This window comes from Hevea brasiliensis, chromosome 5, assembly GCF_030052815.1.
Source record: "Hevea brasiliensis isolate MT/VB/25A 57/8 chromosome 5, ASM3005281v1, whole genome shotgun sequence".
Lineage (NCBI taxonomy): Eukaryota > Viridiplantae > Streptophyta > Magnoliopsida > Malpighiales > Euphorbiaceae > Hevea > Hevea brasiliensis.
The window spans coordinates 55,264,120-55,280,266 of record NC_079497.1 but is presented as its reverse complement, the minus strand read 5'-3'; positions in this window follow the sequence as shown (position 1 = coordinate 55,280,266).

Sequence of the window (16,147 nt, the reverse complement as noted above, 5' to 3'; positions counted from 1 at the left end):
ATGAAAGTTGTTGGTATATATCTCATCTTGTTTCTGGTAAAATTTCAGGTCAATTGGACCTTTCTACACTGAGTTATGGCCAAATGACTAAACACTGTTCATTTGGTCATTTTGCCCAGGCAGAATGCAGGTCACCCGGATTAGGGCAAACTTTTGGTCAACTTGGTTTGGTTTTCTGGGCATGGTTTCTTCACAAAGTTGTGCCATTATGTGTCTAGTTTCATGTCCAATTGGCTTTGCACCAATTAAACTCTAAAATTCAAGTTATTGCTGCCCAAACCTGCTGGACTCATGCCCAGTCCTGTAGGTCACCAAGGGCAGCCAAACCAAGCTCCAATCCCACTACACAATGTAATTCATTTTTTATTCAAACAATACCAAATGGTCACTAATTGACCATTAAAACCTACTTTCATTATCACATGTTCAAAGTCTCATTTTTCACCCCAAACCCTAACTCAAATATCACAAACCATGCATTATCATGGCATTTCATCACTCCACTTACAAGATACATATTAAGGGTAGCCATACTAGCATGTTAACTCCATAAAACTCATCACAAGCATACCCTAACCAAGGCTGCAGAAAATAAGGGATGGCATACAAATGGTATTCAACAAATTTCCTTTGTAATGTACACTCATACATAGTCCTTAACATGAATTTAAGGTAAAAACTAAAGTTAGGTCACTAACCTCTATGGAGTGAAGTTTCCCCACTTGGTAGGGTTCTTGTTTTCCCTTTCTTTTTTCTCCCAAAAGAATCTCCAAGGTGTAAGAACACTTTTTTGTGTTGGGAGTATAGGATTTAGTGGTATAGAAACTAGGGAGATCAAGCTTTGAAAAGCTTGTTTATGGTTAGCTATGGAGGAGTGTCACGGCAAGGCGAAAATAAGGAAGAAGAAGTTCTGATTGTTTTCATTTTTCCAGCCCATTTGTCTCTTTTAAATAAGTTTATGCCATGTGTCAACATTGGGTTGGTTGGGAGAATCTTAATGACATCATTATGATGTCATAATGCCATTTTCTTTCATTTTCTCTCCTTTTCTTATCTATTTAATTGCAATTAAATTTTTAACAACATTTATTCATATTTTATATTATATAAATTATTTATTTAACTGGACAAGTTGGCCAAAAATCATCTCTGAAGACGAAATGACCAAAATGCCCTCCATTTGGCTTAACGAGCCAAAATTGTCTGTACCGATAGAAAAATTTTTCTAAGCATTTCCTTGGCATTCTAATGCCATAAAAACCTCAATGACCCTTCTCTGGAGTCCCAATAATTATTTTTTAATTTTTTCCCCGGGTCTAGGGCTCCTAGTTGCGAGAACCGCAACTTCTCACTAGGTTACCTATCGCTAGGGCACCGGCTCATTTAACTTGGTTGTATTTTATTTCTAAAATTTTTCCTAAATTTTGCTTATTAATATTTCAGTTAATTGTGATTCATCACTTTAATTTAAATATTTTTTCAGACGTTCTAGCTATCCAGACCGACATTGGTCACTGGAATAGTAGACTGTATGGACTAGCTAAAGTGAGGATGTTACAATAAACCACTTCTAAACAATTCAAGTCATGCAAATCAACAAATCCCATCCTTCTCCCATGGCTGCAAATTTTCATACACACTTCAATATAATTGTTTTTTTCAATTTTTCAACAAACTCTCATTTAATTAGTCTTCCTAACAAGGATTAAAAAGAAAGGGAAGTAAGTATAGGCACTAACCTTTTTGAGCTTCACTTAACCTTGATTAAACCTCCCTAATCTCTTATTCTTTTGCTATCAATAGCTTTTTCTAGGTGAAAGATCAAATTTTTGTGAAGGGACTTGGCAATTTTGGTGAACAAATGGAGAGAAAATTCAAGCTTTTAAGCTTGAAAATGGTAGAACCTCTTCTCTCTCTCTCTATGTCAACGTTTTTGGCTGCCCAAAGGTTGAAGATGCAGATTGTTTGTCAATTTTTGGTCTCTTTTATCTCTTTTAATGAGTTTAACAAATTGTGATTGGTGAAGGAAATTTAAATGACATCATATGATGTCATAATTAGCATTTTCTTTCATTTTCTTTTCTTCTCTTCCCTACTTTTTTTCAATTTAATTTTTAGTAATATTTATTCATATTTTAGATCATAATAATTATTTACTTAACTGGACAAGTCAGTCAAAAATTATCTTTGAAGACGAAATAACCAAAATGCCCTCCGTTTGGCTTAATAGACTAAAATTGTCTGTATCGATTGAAAATTTTTTCTAAACCTTTTCTTGGCATTCTAATGCCATAGAAACCTCAATGACTCTTCTCTGGAGTCCCAAAAATTATTTTATAAATTTTCCTTCGGGTTTAGGGCTCCTAGTTGCGAGAACCGCAACTTCCCATTGGGTTACCCATCGCTAGGGCCCCAGCACATTTAACTTGATTGTATTTTATTTCTAAATTTTTTCCTTAATTTTTCTTACACTTATTTGAGTTATTTATGACTCCTCACTCTAGTCCAAATATTTTTTGTAACGTTCTAGCTGTCCAGACCGACACCGGTCACCGAAATAGTAGAATGTGCGGAATTGCTACAGTGAGGGTGTTACGTTATAGGTTGAAGCAAGCTTCGAGGAGTTGGAATATCCATTTTGATAAAGCCATTAAGTCATTTGGTTTTATAAAAAATGAGGATGAGCCATGTGTATATAAGAGGGAAAGTGATAGTGCTGTCACTTTCCTTGTCTTATATGTGGATGATATTCTGTTGATGGGTAATGACACAAGTATGTTGACAACTGTAAAGGTACAGTTGTCAAATACATTCTCCATGAAAGACTTAGGGGAGGCAACCTATATTCTTGGGATTCGCATCTATAGAGATTGAGTGAAAAGAATAATTGGTTTATCCCAAAGTCTATACTTGGAAAAGGTGTTAAAGAGGTTAACATGCTTGATTCCAAGAGAAGATTGTTACCAGTGAGACATGCTATCCACCTTTCTAAAGAGATGTCTCCAAAGACACTTGAAGAAAGAGATAAAATAGCCAGGATTCCATATGCTTCGGCTATTGGAAGTTTGATGTATGCAATGCTGTGTACTAGGCCGAATATCGCATATGCTGTTAGTTTGACTAGCAGGTATCAATCCAATCCAGGTTTGGAACACTGGATAGCTATCAAGAATATCCTTAAGTACTTAAGAAGAACTAAGGATTTATTCTGAATATATGGAGGTGGTGACTTACAATTGGATGGTTATATGGATTCTGATTTCCAATCAGATATCGATGATAGAAAGTCTACCTCTGATTATGTGTTCATTTGTAATGGAGGTGCAGTTAGTTGGAAGAGTTCCAAACAGGGCACGACTGCAGATTTCACAACCAAGGCTGAGTATATTGCTGCATCAGTTGCTGCAAAGGAAGCTGTTTGGATAAAGAAGTTCGTCGTAGAACTTGTAGTAGTTCCTTCCATTGAGTCAGCAGTTCCACTTCACTGTGACAACAATGGAGCGGTCATGTCACACCCTACCCCTCCGTAAGGCATAACATGATCCTGTAGTATACCTAATGAATTACCAACTTCGTTTACTGATAACCCATTAAATACACTACAAGGGTTTTTAAAACTTTTCTTCCTTCTTTTTACAGTGGTGAGCACTATTTACAGGTGTTAAAATTTTTTTGAATTGAAGTGAAACAGCTAACATGTTTGAATAATTAACAATTTTTGCAAAAATTTTGGTAGAGTGCCATCTGTATTTTGAATAAAACAGTTCTTCAAAAACCTATAAAAAGTACTTCAAATATTTGGTTCAATCCCCAACTCCAATATTCAATCAACATAATAAGTTTCTCAATAATTGTCAACTCAAATCCACAATAATTTTCCAGTGTTTTCAAAAGCTGAGATAAAAGAATATATCACAATATTTACAAACTAAAATAATTTACAAATTTAGTTTACAACTTTAATGTATAATTTTAATTTACAACTGCTCAAAACTAAGAACACTATATACATACAGTGAATATACATTACAATATAAAATGCAAAATATAGTATACTCAATATACCCGATGAACTCTCAATATAGCATTAGCAGCCTAGTCTGCTGCCCTGCCAGTTTGTCTACCTGCGACAGCAATGAAAAGCTATTGCTGAGTAAAATTTACTCAGTGGTGCACAATAACAATTTGAAATGCGATATATAAATCTTTTATTGACAATTCACAAATCAAATAATTCACAATTCCATTTCACAATTTACAAAGTTCATATAACACAAATTTGATCAAATAATTGAATAACTCAGTTTTGCCAATCAATAACACCATTTGATCAAATAACTGAATAATACAATTATGCCAATCAATAATACCATTTGATCAAATAACTGAACAATACAGTGTTGCTAATCAATAACACAATTTAGGCCATGACACAAATTTTCCACACATGCCGTGTTGTACACCACAACAATACACACTCACCCCAATAATCGAAATCAATGAGGGAGGAAGCTAGCTAAATAATGAGTACTCATCCACACTCACCTCAGACTGGCAAGTCAAAGAGGGAGGAACATAATCACACTCACCCTAGACTGATAAGTCAAAGAGGAAGGAATATGATAACAGTGTCATGCCAAGTGTGAATCAAAACAATTCCAAATCATAATATTTCATACAATTCCCAGATCACATTTTATCTCAAAATTTCCATTTGCAAAGTAGGCAACACAATAATTTCCAAATAAGATTCTCAAAGCCAAAACAATGAAAAATTATTCATAACTCATTTCTTTAAATAAATTTTGTAGTAAAAGCAGTGAATATAAAAAGTATTGTGCATAGACACAATTTAAAACTATAATGTTCAAATAAATTTTTAAGTAGAAAATAAGAAATCAAAATTATTGTGCACAAACACAATTTAAAACAATAACATACAAATAATCATAATTTATTTCAATTGAAAAATTAAAAAAAAATAACTATTGTGCACAAACCTCTGATATATACCTTTTGGCCCTGACTCAGTGTTCCTTAGACTTCGCAATATCCTTTTTCAACTGAAACACACAATTTAAAGTGTTTCAGTACCCAATATTTAAATTTTCTTGGTACTATTCCCTTCAATTCATTTCATTAGTCAACCTATAATGTTGACCCTTGATGCACTCTAAGTGAGTCAATTCTAACGTTACTACTATGTCACATTTTATAGCCTTTTAGTATTGGTACATGTTACCAAATTCATTTTCAAGTATATTGCATTTTTTTGCAATTTATCAGATTTCGGTATACTAATTTGACCTAGCTGGATGACCTAGTTGCCTTGATTATTGGGTTTCGGTCCAAACTACAAACTTGTAGGTCTATGTCTTATTGCTTGTGGGGCAAAATTTCAGGTCATTCTGAGTTATGTAGGCCAAGTTATAGTCAATCTACCAATGCTGGACAGAATGCACCAAAATGGTAGGTTTAGGTCATTTTTAGGTCACTTTTGGTTCGGCCAGTTTTTGGACCTAAAATTTTGTAAGCCATTTGGCTTGGTTCTGGCCATTTCTGGGCTTTGGTGTCTTCATAAGAATTGTAGATATATATCTTAACTATTCATGGTAAATTGTTTAGGTCAATTGGACCTGTTTTGAGTGAGTTATGGCCAAAACACTAACTGCTGCCCAAATGGTCAATTTTTAGGCTTTTAAAGCACTAATCCGGATTTGGTCATTTTTCAAGTCACCTTCTAGTCAGAATTTTGGTAAGCTTCCTCCATGAAAGTTGGCACATTTTTGTGCCTAGTTTTACCTCCAATCGGTCTCATACCAATTGGAGCCACACACTTAAGGTTATAAGCCAAAACATACACTACCCTATTGCACATTGTTCATCCTTTACCAATTACACATCCTATGCTAACCAAGTCACTCTTCCTTGCCAATTCTGGTTTGTACCATAATATTAACACATTTAGCAACTCATTTTTGGTCATTTTGGCATCTTATAACCATTCTCAATATGCACACTATAATCCAGAATTTTCCATGTCCAATTACAACAATTAAACACATGAATGCACCTCATTTACATGTCCAAATTCAAACCTTTATACACACATACATGCTGCCATCCATAACAACATAATTCAACAATATAATTCCATAAACCAAACCATGAAACAACACATTTTGATCTTCTTCATAAGGCTGCCACAAGTTTACACATACCCATCAATTTTCACTTTCACTTTTCAAGCTTACAATTCAAACCTTACACATGGAATTCAACTTCAATACAATTAAACATTTAAATCATCATTCAAACCACTATTTACATGCAAGAATAAGCTGTTCTTATTGAGGTTCCATGGCTGCCAAAATGTACATTTCCACTAATTCATCAAACTTCAAAAATCCTTCCACAATTCAACTACCCACAACACCCATTCAAAGTTTAATGAAACAAGAATTAAAAATACATACTTACCACTTTTGAAATTCTTCAAAACCTCACCAAAAATTAACTTTCTTGCTGCCTAATTGCTGCCCAAGGTGTGGCGATCACTTTTAGTGAAGGAACCATGGTGAAATGAAGCTTGGAATGGGAGTGCATGTGGCTTGCTCCATGGACGGCAATGGTGCTTTAATGGTGGTTCACATGGCTGTCTGTTATGAGGTTGAAGATAAAGTGGTTTCTGCCCCAAATATGATATATTATATGTCCACTAATCCCTTTAGTGGAGCACTAAATCAATTAAAATGTTTGTTTATTCCAACATTTCCAGTTTCTCACATTTTCCTCCTATCTTTTGCTATTTAGATTATGTACCACCATTTTAATTTTTCATGACATTTTCCTAGTGTAATATTATGTATTTTTAATGGACATTTAGGTCAAAAGACAACTCGGGGTGTCAAATGACCACAATGCCCATAATTCAGGTTGCATTCCTGATTTTTCGGTAACACCAAATTTTGTCGTTTTCTCGATTTCTCATTTTTCTTTATACTAATTAATTAATTTTTCTTTGATATTTCTAATGATATTTATACTTCAATAAGTCTTTAATTATGTCTTAAAAATATTTTTCAGGGTTTTCCGCAGTCCAGGGCTATTCAACAGTCCACACCGCAACTTTCCAGTGCGGTCACCCATCGCTAGAGTTCTCGGCTCGTTTAGCTTGGTTACATTTCATTGCTATTATTTTTTCTTTGTTTTTCTTGTATTCTCTTTTCTTGTATTTAATTATTTTATGTCTCCTCATTAATATTTAAGTGTAGTTCTAGGCGTCCTAGCTGTCTAGACAACACTAGTCACTAGAACAGTAGAACGCACTACCGAACATAGGGGTGTTACAATTCTCCCCCCCCCCCCCCTTAAAATAAATTTCGTCCGCGAAATTTTACCCAATAGCCATCTTCCAATAGTCATAAGTTTATTTTCTCCTTTCTATATGATCATATAATCTTCTTTCCCTCAAATTTGTACAAGACTTCTAACAATCTAATACAACATGTAATTTGTTTGTATAACACCAATCTTCTCTTACTATTGTGCTGTATAATATTTCAGTTCATGTTCCTTTTTGAATGACCCTTGAGGTCATGTTAGAATGATTTATCTAGTCATTGGTCCTCTGACCTTTCTAGTCAATAGTCTTCCTCACATTCATAACATTTCTTTGTTATATCTGAACCAACTGTTCAAATTTTTACTTCCACAATTCTTTTTATCTATCAATATTCTATAACTTACTTCCTTTTGTACTAAACTATAACCTTTCAATTTTCTAACTTTTGAGTTTTAAATCCCTAAGTAGGATTTTCAAACCTATTTCCAATAATTAAATTTTATCCTGGCATAACTATACCAAAACAGATGCCGTTGGTAACTAATCTCATCTTCGTGTACTATCGAGTAGTACGTAGCTCTACACAATAATCTCAGTTCAGTACTGTAATCTGCAGCTTACAGTATAAACATCAAAAACATTGCATAGTTACCACGATACATCCCAACAGATTAAACTTTCCTATCCTTTTATCCTTTTCGAATTCACTAATATCCAAAACTTATTCTGATTACAATATCCATTGACAATTACTAACTGTAACATCTTTGCCCTCATTTAAAGCAATTCCAGTACTGTAACTTATTTTTAGATCCTCTTGCCTTACATTAAGTAGGCTCACCAATTAACTTTATAATTTATGGTGTGTTAGAAAATACTTTTCTCCGATAAACTCTTCCAAAACTAATTTCACTTATTATCACAATCCTTATCTCAAAGGACTAATCACTAATGCATCAAAATTTATTTCCCTGTAAAAGAATAACAACAGAACATATAGTTCTAACACTAACATAAAAGTATGCAGACCCCAGGTCAAACAATACATATATATATCTTAGTTACTAATTGAGAAAGTACCAGTAACAATGTCAAAAGTCTCAGCCTCTTCTCTCTGTCTCATTGCATAGACTCTGACCAGAGCACTGCCTTGCTCTGACTGATTCACTGTGCCTTGGTTGCTTGATGGACTACCTCTACCCCTACCTCTACCTCTGCTAGGTGGTTGTGAACCTCTGGTGACAGGATTCTGAACTGACCTTTTAGCAGTAGTAGGAGGTGGCTCAACTCTACGGGCACTGGTGCATTCCTTGGCAAAGTGTCCTATGACTCCACAATTATAACAGGCTCTTATGGCCTTATAGCATACCCCACTATGATTTCTACCACAAGTTTCATATTGGCAGGAAGGGTAGGAACTTCTAGTTATTTGATGACTGGACCTTAGTGGTCTCTGCCCTGATGATCTGCCTCTGTGATATCCCTGAGCTCGGGGCTCCTCAAATTCTTTTCTCTTCCCCAAATTACTGCTCGAGCTCTGACCCATAGGTTTCTCCCTCTTCTTTATTTTACACTGCCCTCATGGGGGTTGGGTTTGTACTTGGGCTTGGGCTGACAGATTATTAGCCATTTGTTGAAAGAAAGTGGCCATTTGCTGGGGCCGTTTGTGCAGTAATTTGTACAAGTGAAATTGGTACAGTCGGGCTTTCGACACTTTGTGGAGCTGAGGCCACAACTTGTACTTCTGCTTTCACAGACTATTCTATTATCTAATTTTTCTCTTCCATATCTTTTCACAAGATTTTCTATTTCCTATATAACCAACACAAGGAGATTTCCTCCTGTTAGTGCATATTTATAATGTAATGTACTGTATGTATCAAACAATGACATTAAGCAGTTGTACTATGAAGAAAGAATATTCAAATTACAGGTCAAAATAGAATTAAAAAAAAAAACTTGCTCTGATTCCACTTAAACATGTCACATCCTACCCCTCCGTAAGGCATAACATGATCCCGTAGTATACCTAATGAATTACCAACTTCGTCTACTGATAACCCATTAAATACACTACAAAAGATTTTAAAACTTTTCTTACTTCTTTTTACAGTGGTGAGCACTATTTACAGGTGTTAAAATTTTTTTGAACTGAAGTGAAACAGCTAACACATTTGAACAATTAACAATTTTTGCAAAAATTTTAGCTGAGTGCCATCTGTATTTTGAATAAAATAATTCTTCAAAAACCTGTAAAAAGTACTTCAAATATTTGGTTCAATCCCCAACTCTAATATTCAATCAACATAATAAGTTTCTCAACAATTGTCAACTCAAATCCATAATAATTTTTCAGTGTTTTCAAAAGCTAAAAAAAAGAATATATCACAATATTTACAAACCAAAATAATTTACAAATTTAGTTTACAACTTTAATGTACAATTTTAATTTACAGCTGCTCAAAACCAAGAACACTATATACATACAATAAACATACATTACAATACAAAATACAAAATATGGTATACTCAATATACCCGATGAACTCTCAATATAGCATTAACAACCTAGTCTGCTGCCCTGTTAGTCTGTCTACCTGCGATAACAATGAAAAGCTATCGCTGAGTAAAATTTACTCAGTGGTGCACAATAACAATTTGAAATGCGATATATAAATCTTTTATTGACAATTCACAAATCAAATAATTCACAATTCCATTTCACAATTTACAAAGTTCATATAATACAAATTTGATTAAACAATTGAATAACACAATTTTGCCAATCAATAACACCAGTTGATCAAATAACTGAATAATACAATTTTGCCAATCAATAACAACATTTGATCAAATAACTGAATAAAACAGTGTTGCCAATCAATAACACAATTTAGGCCATGACACAATTTTTCCACACATGCCGTGTTGTACACCACGACAAGACACACTCACCCCAATAATCGAAATCAATGAGGGAGGAAGCTAGCTAAATAATGAGTACTCATCCACACTCACCTCAGACTGGCAAGTCAAAGAGGGAGGAACATAATCACACTCTCCCCAGACTGTGAAGTCAAAGAGGGAGGAATATAATAATAGTGTCATGCCAAGTGTGAATCAAAACAATTCCAAATCACAATATTTCATACAATTCCCAAATCACATTTTATCTCAAAATTTCCATTTGCAAAGTAGGCAACACAATAATTTCCAAATAATATTCTCAAAGCCAAAACAATAAAAAATTATTCATAACTCATTTCTCCAAATAAATTTTATAGTAAAAGCAGTGAATATAAAAAGTATTACACAGATACAATTTAAAACTATAATGTTCAAATACATTTTTAAGTAGAAAATAAGAAATCAAAATTATTGTGCACAAACACAATTTAAAACAATAACATACAAATAATCATAATTTATTTCAATTGAAAAATTCAAAAGAAAAAACTATTGCGCATAAACCTCTGATATATGCCTCTTTGCCCTGACTCAGTGTTCCTTATGCTTCTCAATATCCTTTTCAACTGAAACACAGAATTTAAAGTGTTTCAGTAGTCAATGAATTTATTTCTGACAATAAAATCCAATATTTAAATTTTCTTGGTACTATTCCCTTCAATTCATTTCATTAGTCAACCTATAATGTTGACCCTTGATGCACTCTAAGTGAGTCAATTCTAATGTTACCAATATGTCACATTTTATAGCCTTTTAGTGTTGGTACATGTTACCAAATTCATTTTCAAGTATATTGCATTTTATTGCAATTTGCCGGATTTCGGTATACTAAATTGAGCTAGCCGGATGACCTAGTTCCCTTGGTTTTCGGGTTTCAGTCCAAACTATAAACTTGTAGGTCTATGTCTTATGGCACGCGGTGTAAAATTTCAGGTCATTTTGAGTTGTGCAAGCCAAGTTATGGTCAATCTACCAATGCTGGACAGAATGCACCAAAATGGTAGGTTTAGGTCATTTTTAGGTCACTTTTGGTTCGGCTAGTTTTTGGACCTGAAATTCTGCAAGCTATTTGGCTTGGTTATGGCCATTTCTGGGCTTTGGTGTCTTCATAAGAATTGTAGATATATATCTTAAATATTCATGGTAAAAATTTCAGGTCAATTAGACCTATTTTGAGTGAGTTATGGCCAAAACACTAACTGCTACCCAAATGCTCAGTTTTCAGGCTTTCAAAGCACTAATTCGGATTTAGTCATTTTTCAAGTCACCTTTTAGGCAAAATTTTGGTAAGCTTCCTCCATGAAATTTGGCACATTTGTGCCTAGTTTTACCTCCAATTGGTCTCATACCAATTGGAGCCACACACTTAAGGTTCTAAGCCAAAACATACACTGCCCTATTACACATTATACAACCTTTACCAATTACACATCCTATGCTTACCAAGTCACTCTTCCATGCCAATTCTGGTTTGTACCATAATATTAACACATTTAGCAACTCATTTTTGGTCATTTTGGCAGCTTATAACCATTCTCAATATGCACACTATAACCCAGAATTTTCCAAGTCCAATTACAACAATTAAACACATGAATGCACCCCATAATTTTTGGTCATTTTGATATTTCTAATGATATTTATACTTCAATAAGTCTTTAATTATGTCTTAAAAATATTTTCCATGGTTCCCTACAGTCCAGGGCTAGTCAATGATCCACACCGCAATGTCCCAGTGCGGTCACCCATCGCTAGAGTTATCGGCTCATTTAGCTTGGTTACATTTCATTGCTATTATTTTTCCTTTATTTTTCTTGTATTCTCTTTTCTTTTATTTCATTATTTTATGTCACCTCATCAATATTTAAGTGTAGTTCTAGGCATCCTAACTATCCGGACAACACTGGTCATAGGAACCATAGAACGCTCTATCGAACATAGCGGTGTTACAGGTTATTCAGGCCGAGGAACCCCGGTCTCACCAAAAATCCAAACACATAGAAAGATGCTACCACATTATCAGAGAAATAGTTGGGCGAGGCGATGTAGCCATGCAGAAAATAGCATCAGCTGAAAATCCAGCTAATCCATTCACTAAGCCTATGTCACAAACTCAGCTAGACTGACATGTTGAGAAGATGGGTTTAAGATATTGTAATGAATGGCTCTAGTGCTAGTGGGAGATTGTTAGTAGTATGCCCTAGAACATATCATTTAGTATGTATCTTGTGCATGTTTTATTAATAAAAGGCATTTTCACTTTTCCATTTACATAATATATTTATGTGTAATAGAAAAGGTCCATTGATACTTTGTTAGAAATTCTATTCTTAAGTTGTTAAGAATATGTGTGACAGTATTTTTAGCACAAAGTATCATAAATTGGTTGACAATCGAAGATACTTCATAATAAGGACATGACTTATCCAGAAAGATTGTATTCATGTTTGTTCCTAATTTATTTATATGAGATATAAATAAGATGGAATGGTGAGTCTCATGCCATATAACAAATATGACAGGCACTTATACATGATAAGTAGGCCGAACCAGTGACATTTATGACAAGTGTTAGTAGTATGCCATAGAGCATATCATTTAGTATGTATCTTGTACTTGTTTTTATTAATAAAAGGCAATTCCACTTTTCTGTTTACATACTATATTTATGTTTAATAGAAAAGGTCCATTGATATTTTGTTAGAAATTCTATTCTTAAGTTTTTAAGAATATGAGTGACAGTATTTCTAGTACAAAGTATCATAAATAGGTTCACAATCGAGGATACTTCATAATAAGGACATGACTTATCTAGAAAGACTGTATTCATGTTTGTTCCCAAGTTATTTATATGAGATATCAATAAGATGGAATGGTGAGTCTCATGCCACATGACAAACATGATAGGCACTTATAAATGTTAAGTAGGCCGAACCAGTGACACTTATGACAAGCAAATGGAGTTTACCCTTGTCAATGCATTGTCATAAATCATATCACTGCGTATAATCTTTAGACCTGAGATAGCACAGTTATCTTGTATATAGGTGGTTTGAGTTTGATACTGCTTTCATACTTGTACTGTGTATTTGTATATAGGCATGTGTTGGCTCCTACTAGTTATATATGGAGGTAAGTGTTGATCAAGATGGAATCTGTTCCTCTAAGTAAATAGAGATAAATCCTATATTCATCTAATTGTTCTTGATGTTTCAAGTTCCTGGCTGGGACAGATAGATTTAATCAGAAAAGAGTTTCTGATGAGAAAATCTTTTAATCATGAACTGGAATTAAAAGAGAACATAATATTCATAGCAAATGGGGCTTGACGTAAACCATGACTCCAACTTGAGTTGGAATTTTGTAACAGAGAGATTCTAGTGCATGGTAACATATAAGTATAGATTCATTTAAGGTAAACCTTATTACTAATTGGGTGGCCATGGCATGCTATGCTAGGTGTTAACCATGGTCTATGAGGTGCATAAAATGATTTAGAGAAATCATTTATGGTATAAAAGAGTTCTGATGATATTAAGAGTTAATATCATATCTCATTGCCAATTAGTGATGAGCCTAGTAAGCCACACACATACACAAGTTATCACCTAATTAAATATGATTTAATTAATTAACTAAAGAGTTTAATTGATTAATTAAATAGGGTTGGTTTGCAATTAGATTGCAAAGTCCCTAGCATGACTTGAAACCAAATCTAGGTTATTAGATGTACAATATAAGTTAAATTTATATTTAAAGTGTTTAAATATGAATTTATTTAATGAGAAATTAATTAATAAAGATCAATTAATTTATATTTGATATAAATTGATTAGAAGAAGAGAAATAATTGTTTTGGGTTGAGAACTCAAAATTAAGACACAGGGACATTTTGGTCAATTCACATGAGATGGTGACACATGGCATTACACATAAGCTTTCCAAATGTCTTTTAATCATGTAAGATGATTAAAATTAAGATTAAATATAGGTTTGACACTTGGCACAATGTGATTGGGTCAATTAAACTTAGAACCAATCAGAGGGTGACATGTGGCAAGGGTTTAATGTGTTGACCTAGCTATATAAGTGTTGTTATGAAAAAAAGAAAAACACAACCAGCAGCTCCTCATCGTTGGTGCCATCACCCAAGAGTCTCCCTTCTCTTTCTCTTCATCTTTCATCTATTCTAAGAGATTAACAAACAATCTCTTGAATTAAAAACATTAGAAATTGTTTCTAGTGTCCTGTTTACATCTTTAATCTCTTAAAAGGCAGAACTTGATTTTCTAAATAATAGAAAAAGCTTTAGAAGCTGTTCAAGGGCTACCATAGGTGTTCTTGGTGTGGACAAGCTAAAGGGACAACATCTGTTATCCTGAAGATGCATCTGAAAGGCACAAATACACTGGAGTGCATCAACAGGTTATTGTATTTGTTCTTGATCTAATCTAGGGTTCTAAAAATTAATCTGATTAATTGTAAAATCTTAAATGGCAAATGCAGATCCAAAAACATATTAAAAGAGTTTTAATATGTTGTTTATCATTGAAATCAAATAGGTAAAAATAAATCTTGCATGATGCATGTGACCTTAGGTGAAAATTTTTGAATTCAATGGTGTAAACTTGTGTTTTTTCATGCTTCCGCTCCTTAAACAAGCACATGGAGTTTACTCTTGTCAATGCATTGTCATAAATCATATCATTGCATATAATCTTTAAACCTGAGATAGCACAGTTATCTTGTATATAGGTGGTTTGTATTTGATACTGTTTTAATACTTGTATTGTGTATGGGTATATGGGCATATGTTGGCTCCTACTAGTTATATATAGAGGTAGGTGTTGATCAAGATGGAATCTGTTACCGTAAGTAAATAGGGATAAAATCCTATGTTCATTTAATTGTTCTTGATGTTTCAAGTTATTGACCAAGACAGATAGATTTAATCAGAAAAGAGTTTCTGATGAGAATACCTTTTTAATTAAGAACTGGAATTAAAATAGAACATAATATTCATAGAAAATGGGGTTTGACATAAACCACAACTGTAACACTCCTATTTGTATAGCCTGGTATATTTTACTGTTTCGGTGACCAGTGTCGGTCCGGACAATTAAGGAGATTAGAACCACACTTAAGGCAACTAGAGAAGCCATAAACACAAATAATTAGTAATTGCCAATTAGTTAAGTATAAATAAGAAAAATAAAATATAAGAAGTTAAACGAGCCGAGAGTCACAGCGATGGGTGACCTTCTCAGGAATGACAACGAAGTCATTTTAAACTCAAATTTCGAATCATAAAATGTGACGCCGCAGCTTTAGGACCCTTACGAACACAGTGAAAAAGAGAAAATCACGAAAAAGAACTGTTAAGTTAGTCAAATAATTAGGTTAGGGAACCGAAAAAAATATTAAATTATTTGCAAACCGAGATGAATCGGCGAGGGGCAATTTGGTCAATTGACCCCGAGAGCTGACTCCAGACCTAACTGTAAAATAAAATCGGAGAAAAAAGAACTAATAGAAAAAAAAAAAGAAAGAAAATGAAAAAGGTGTAGGGCGATGACATCATGCATGACATCATGCATGATGCCATAAATGTTATAATTAATAAATTAATTAAATTGATTTTTTTTGGGGTCTTCCATAAGCTAAAATAGATAAAAGAAAAGAAAAGAAAAAAATAATAATAAAGTCATCTTCCTTACCCAAACTTGCTGCCTCACCTCTCTCTCCCCATTCTTTCACCTTGTTCCACCATTGTTAAGGGAAAGGAAGCTTGAATTTCCCTACTCTATTCCATAAATTCACAAAGTCTCAACACAA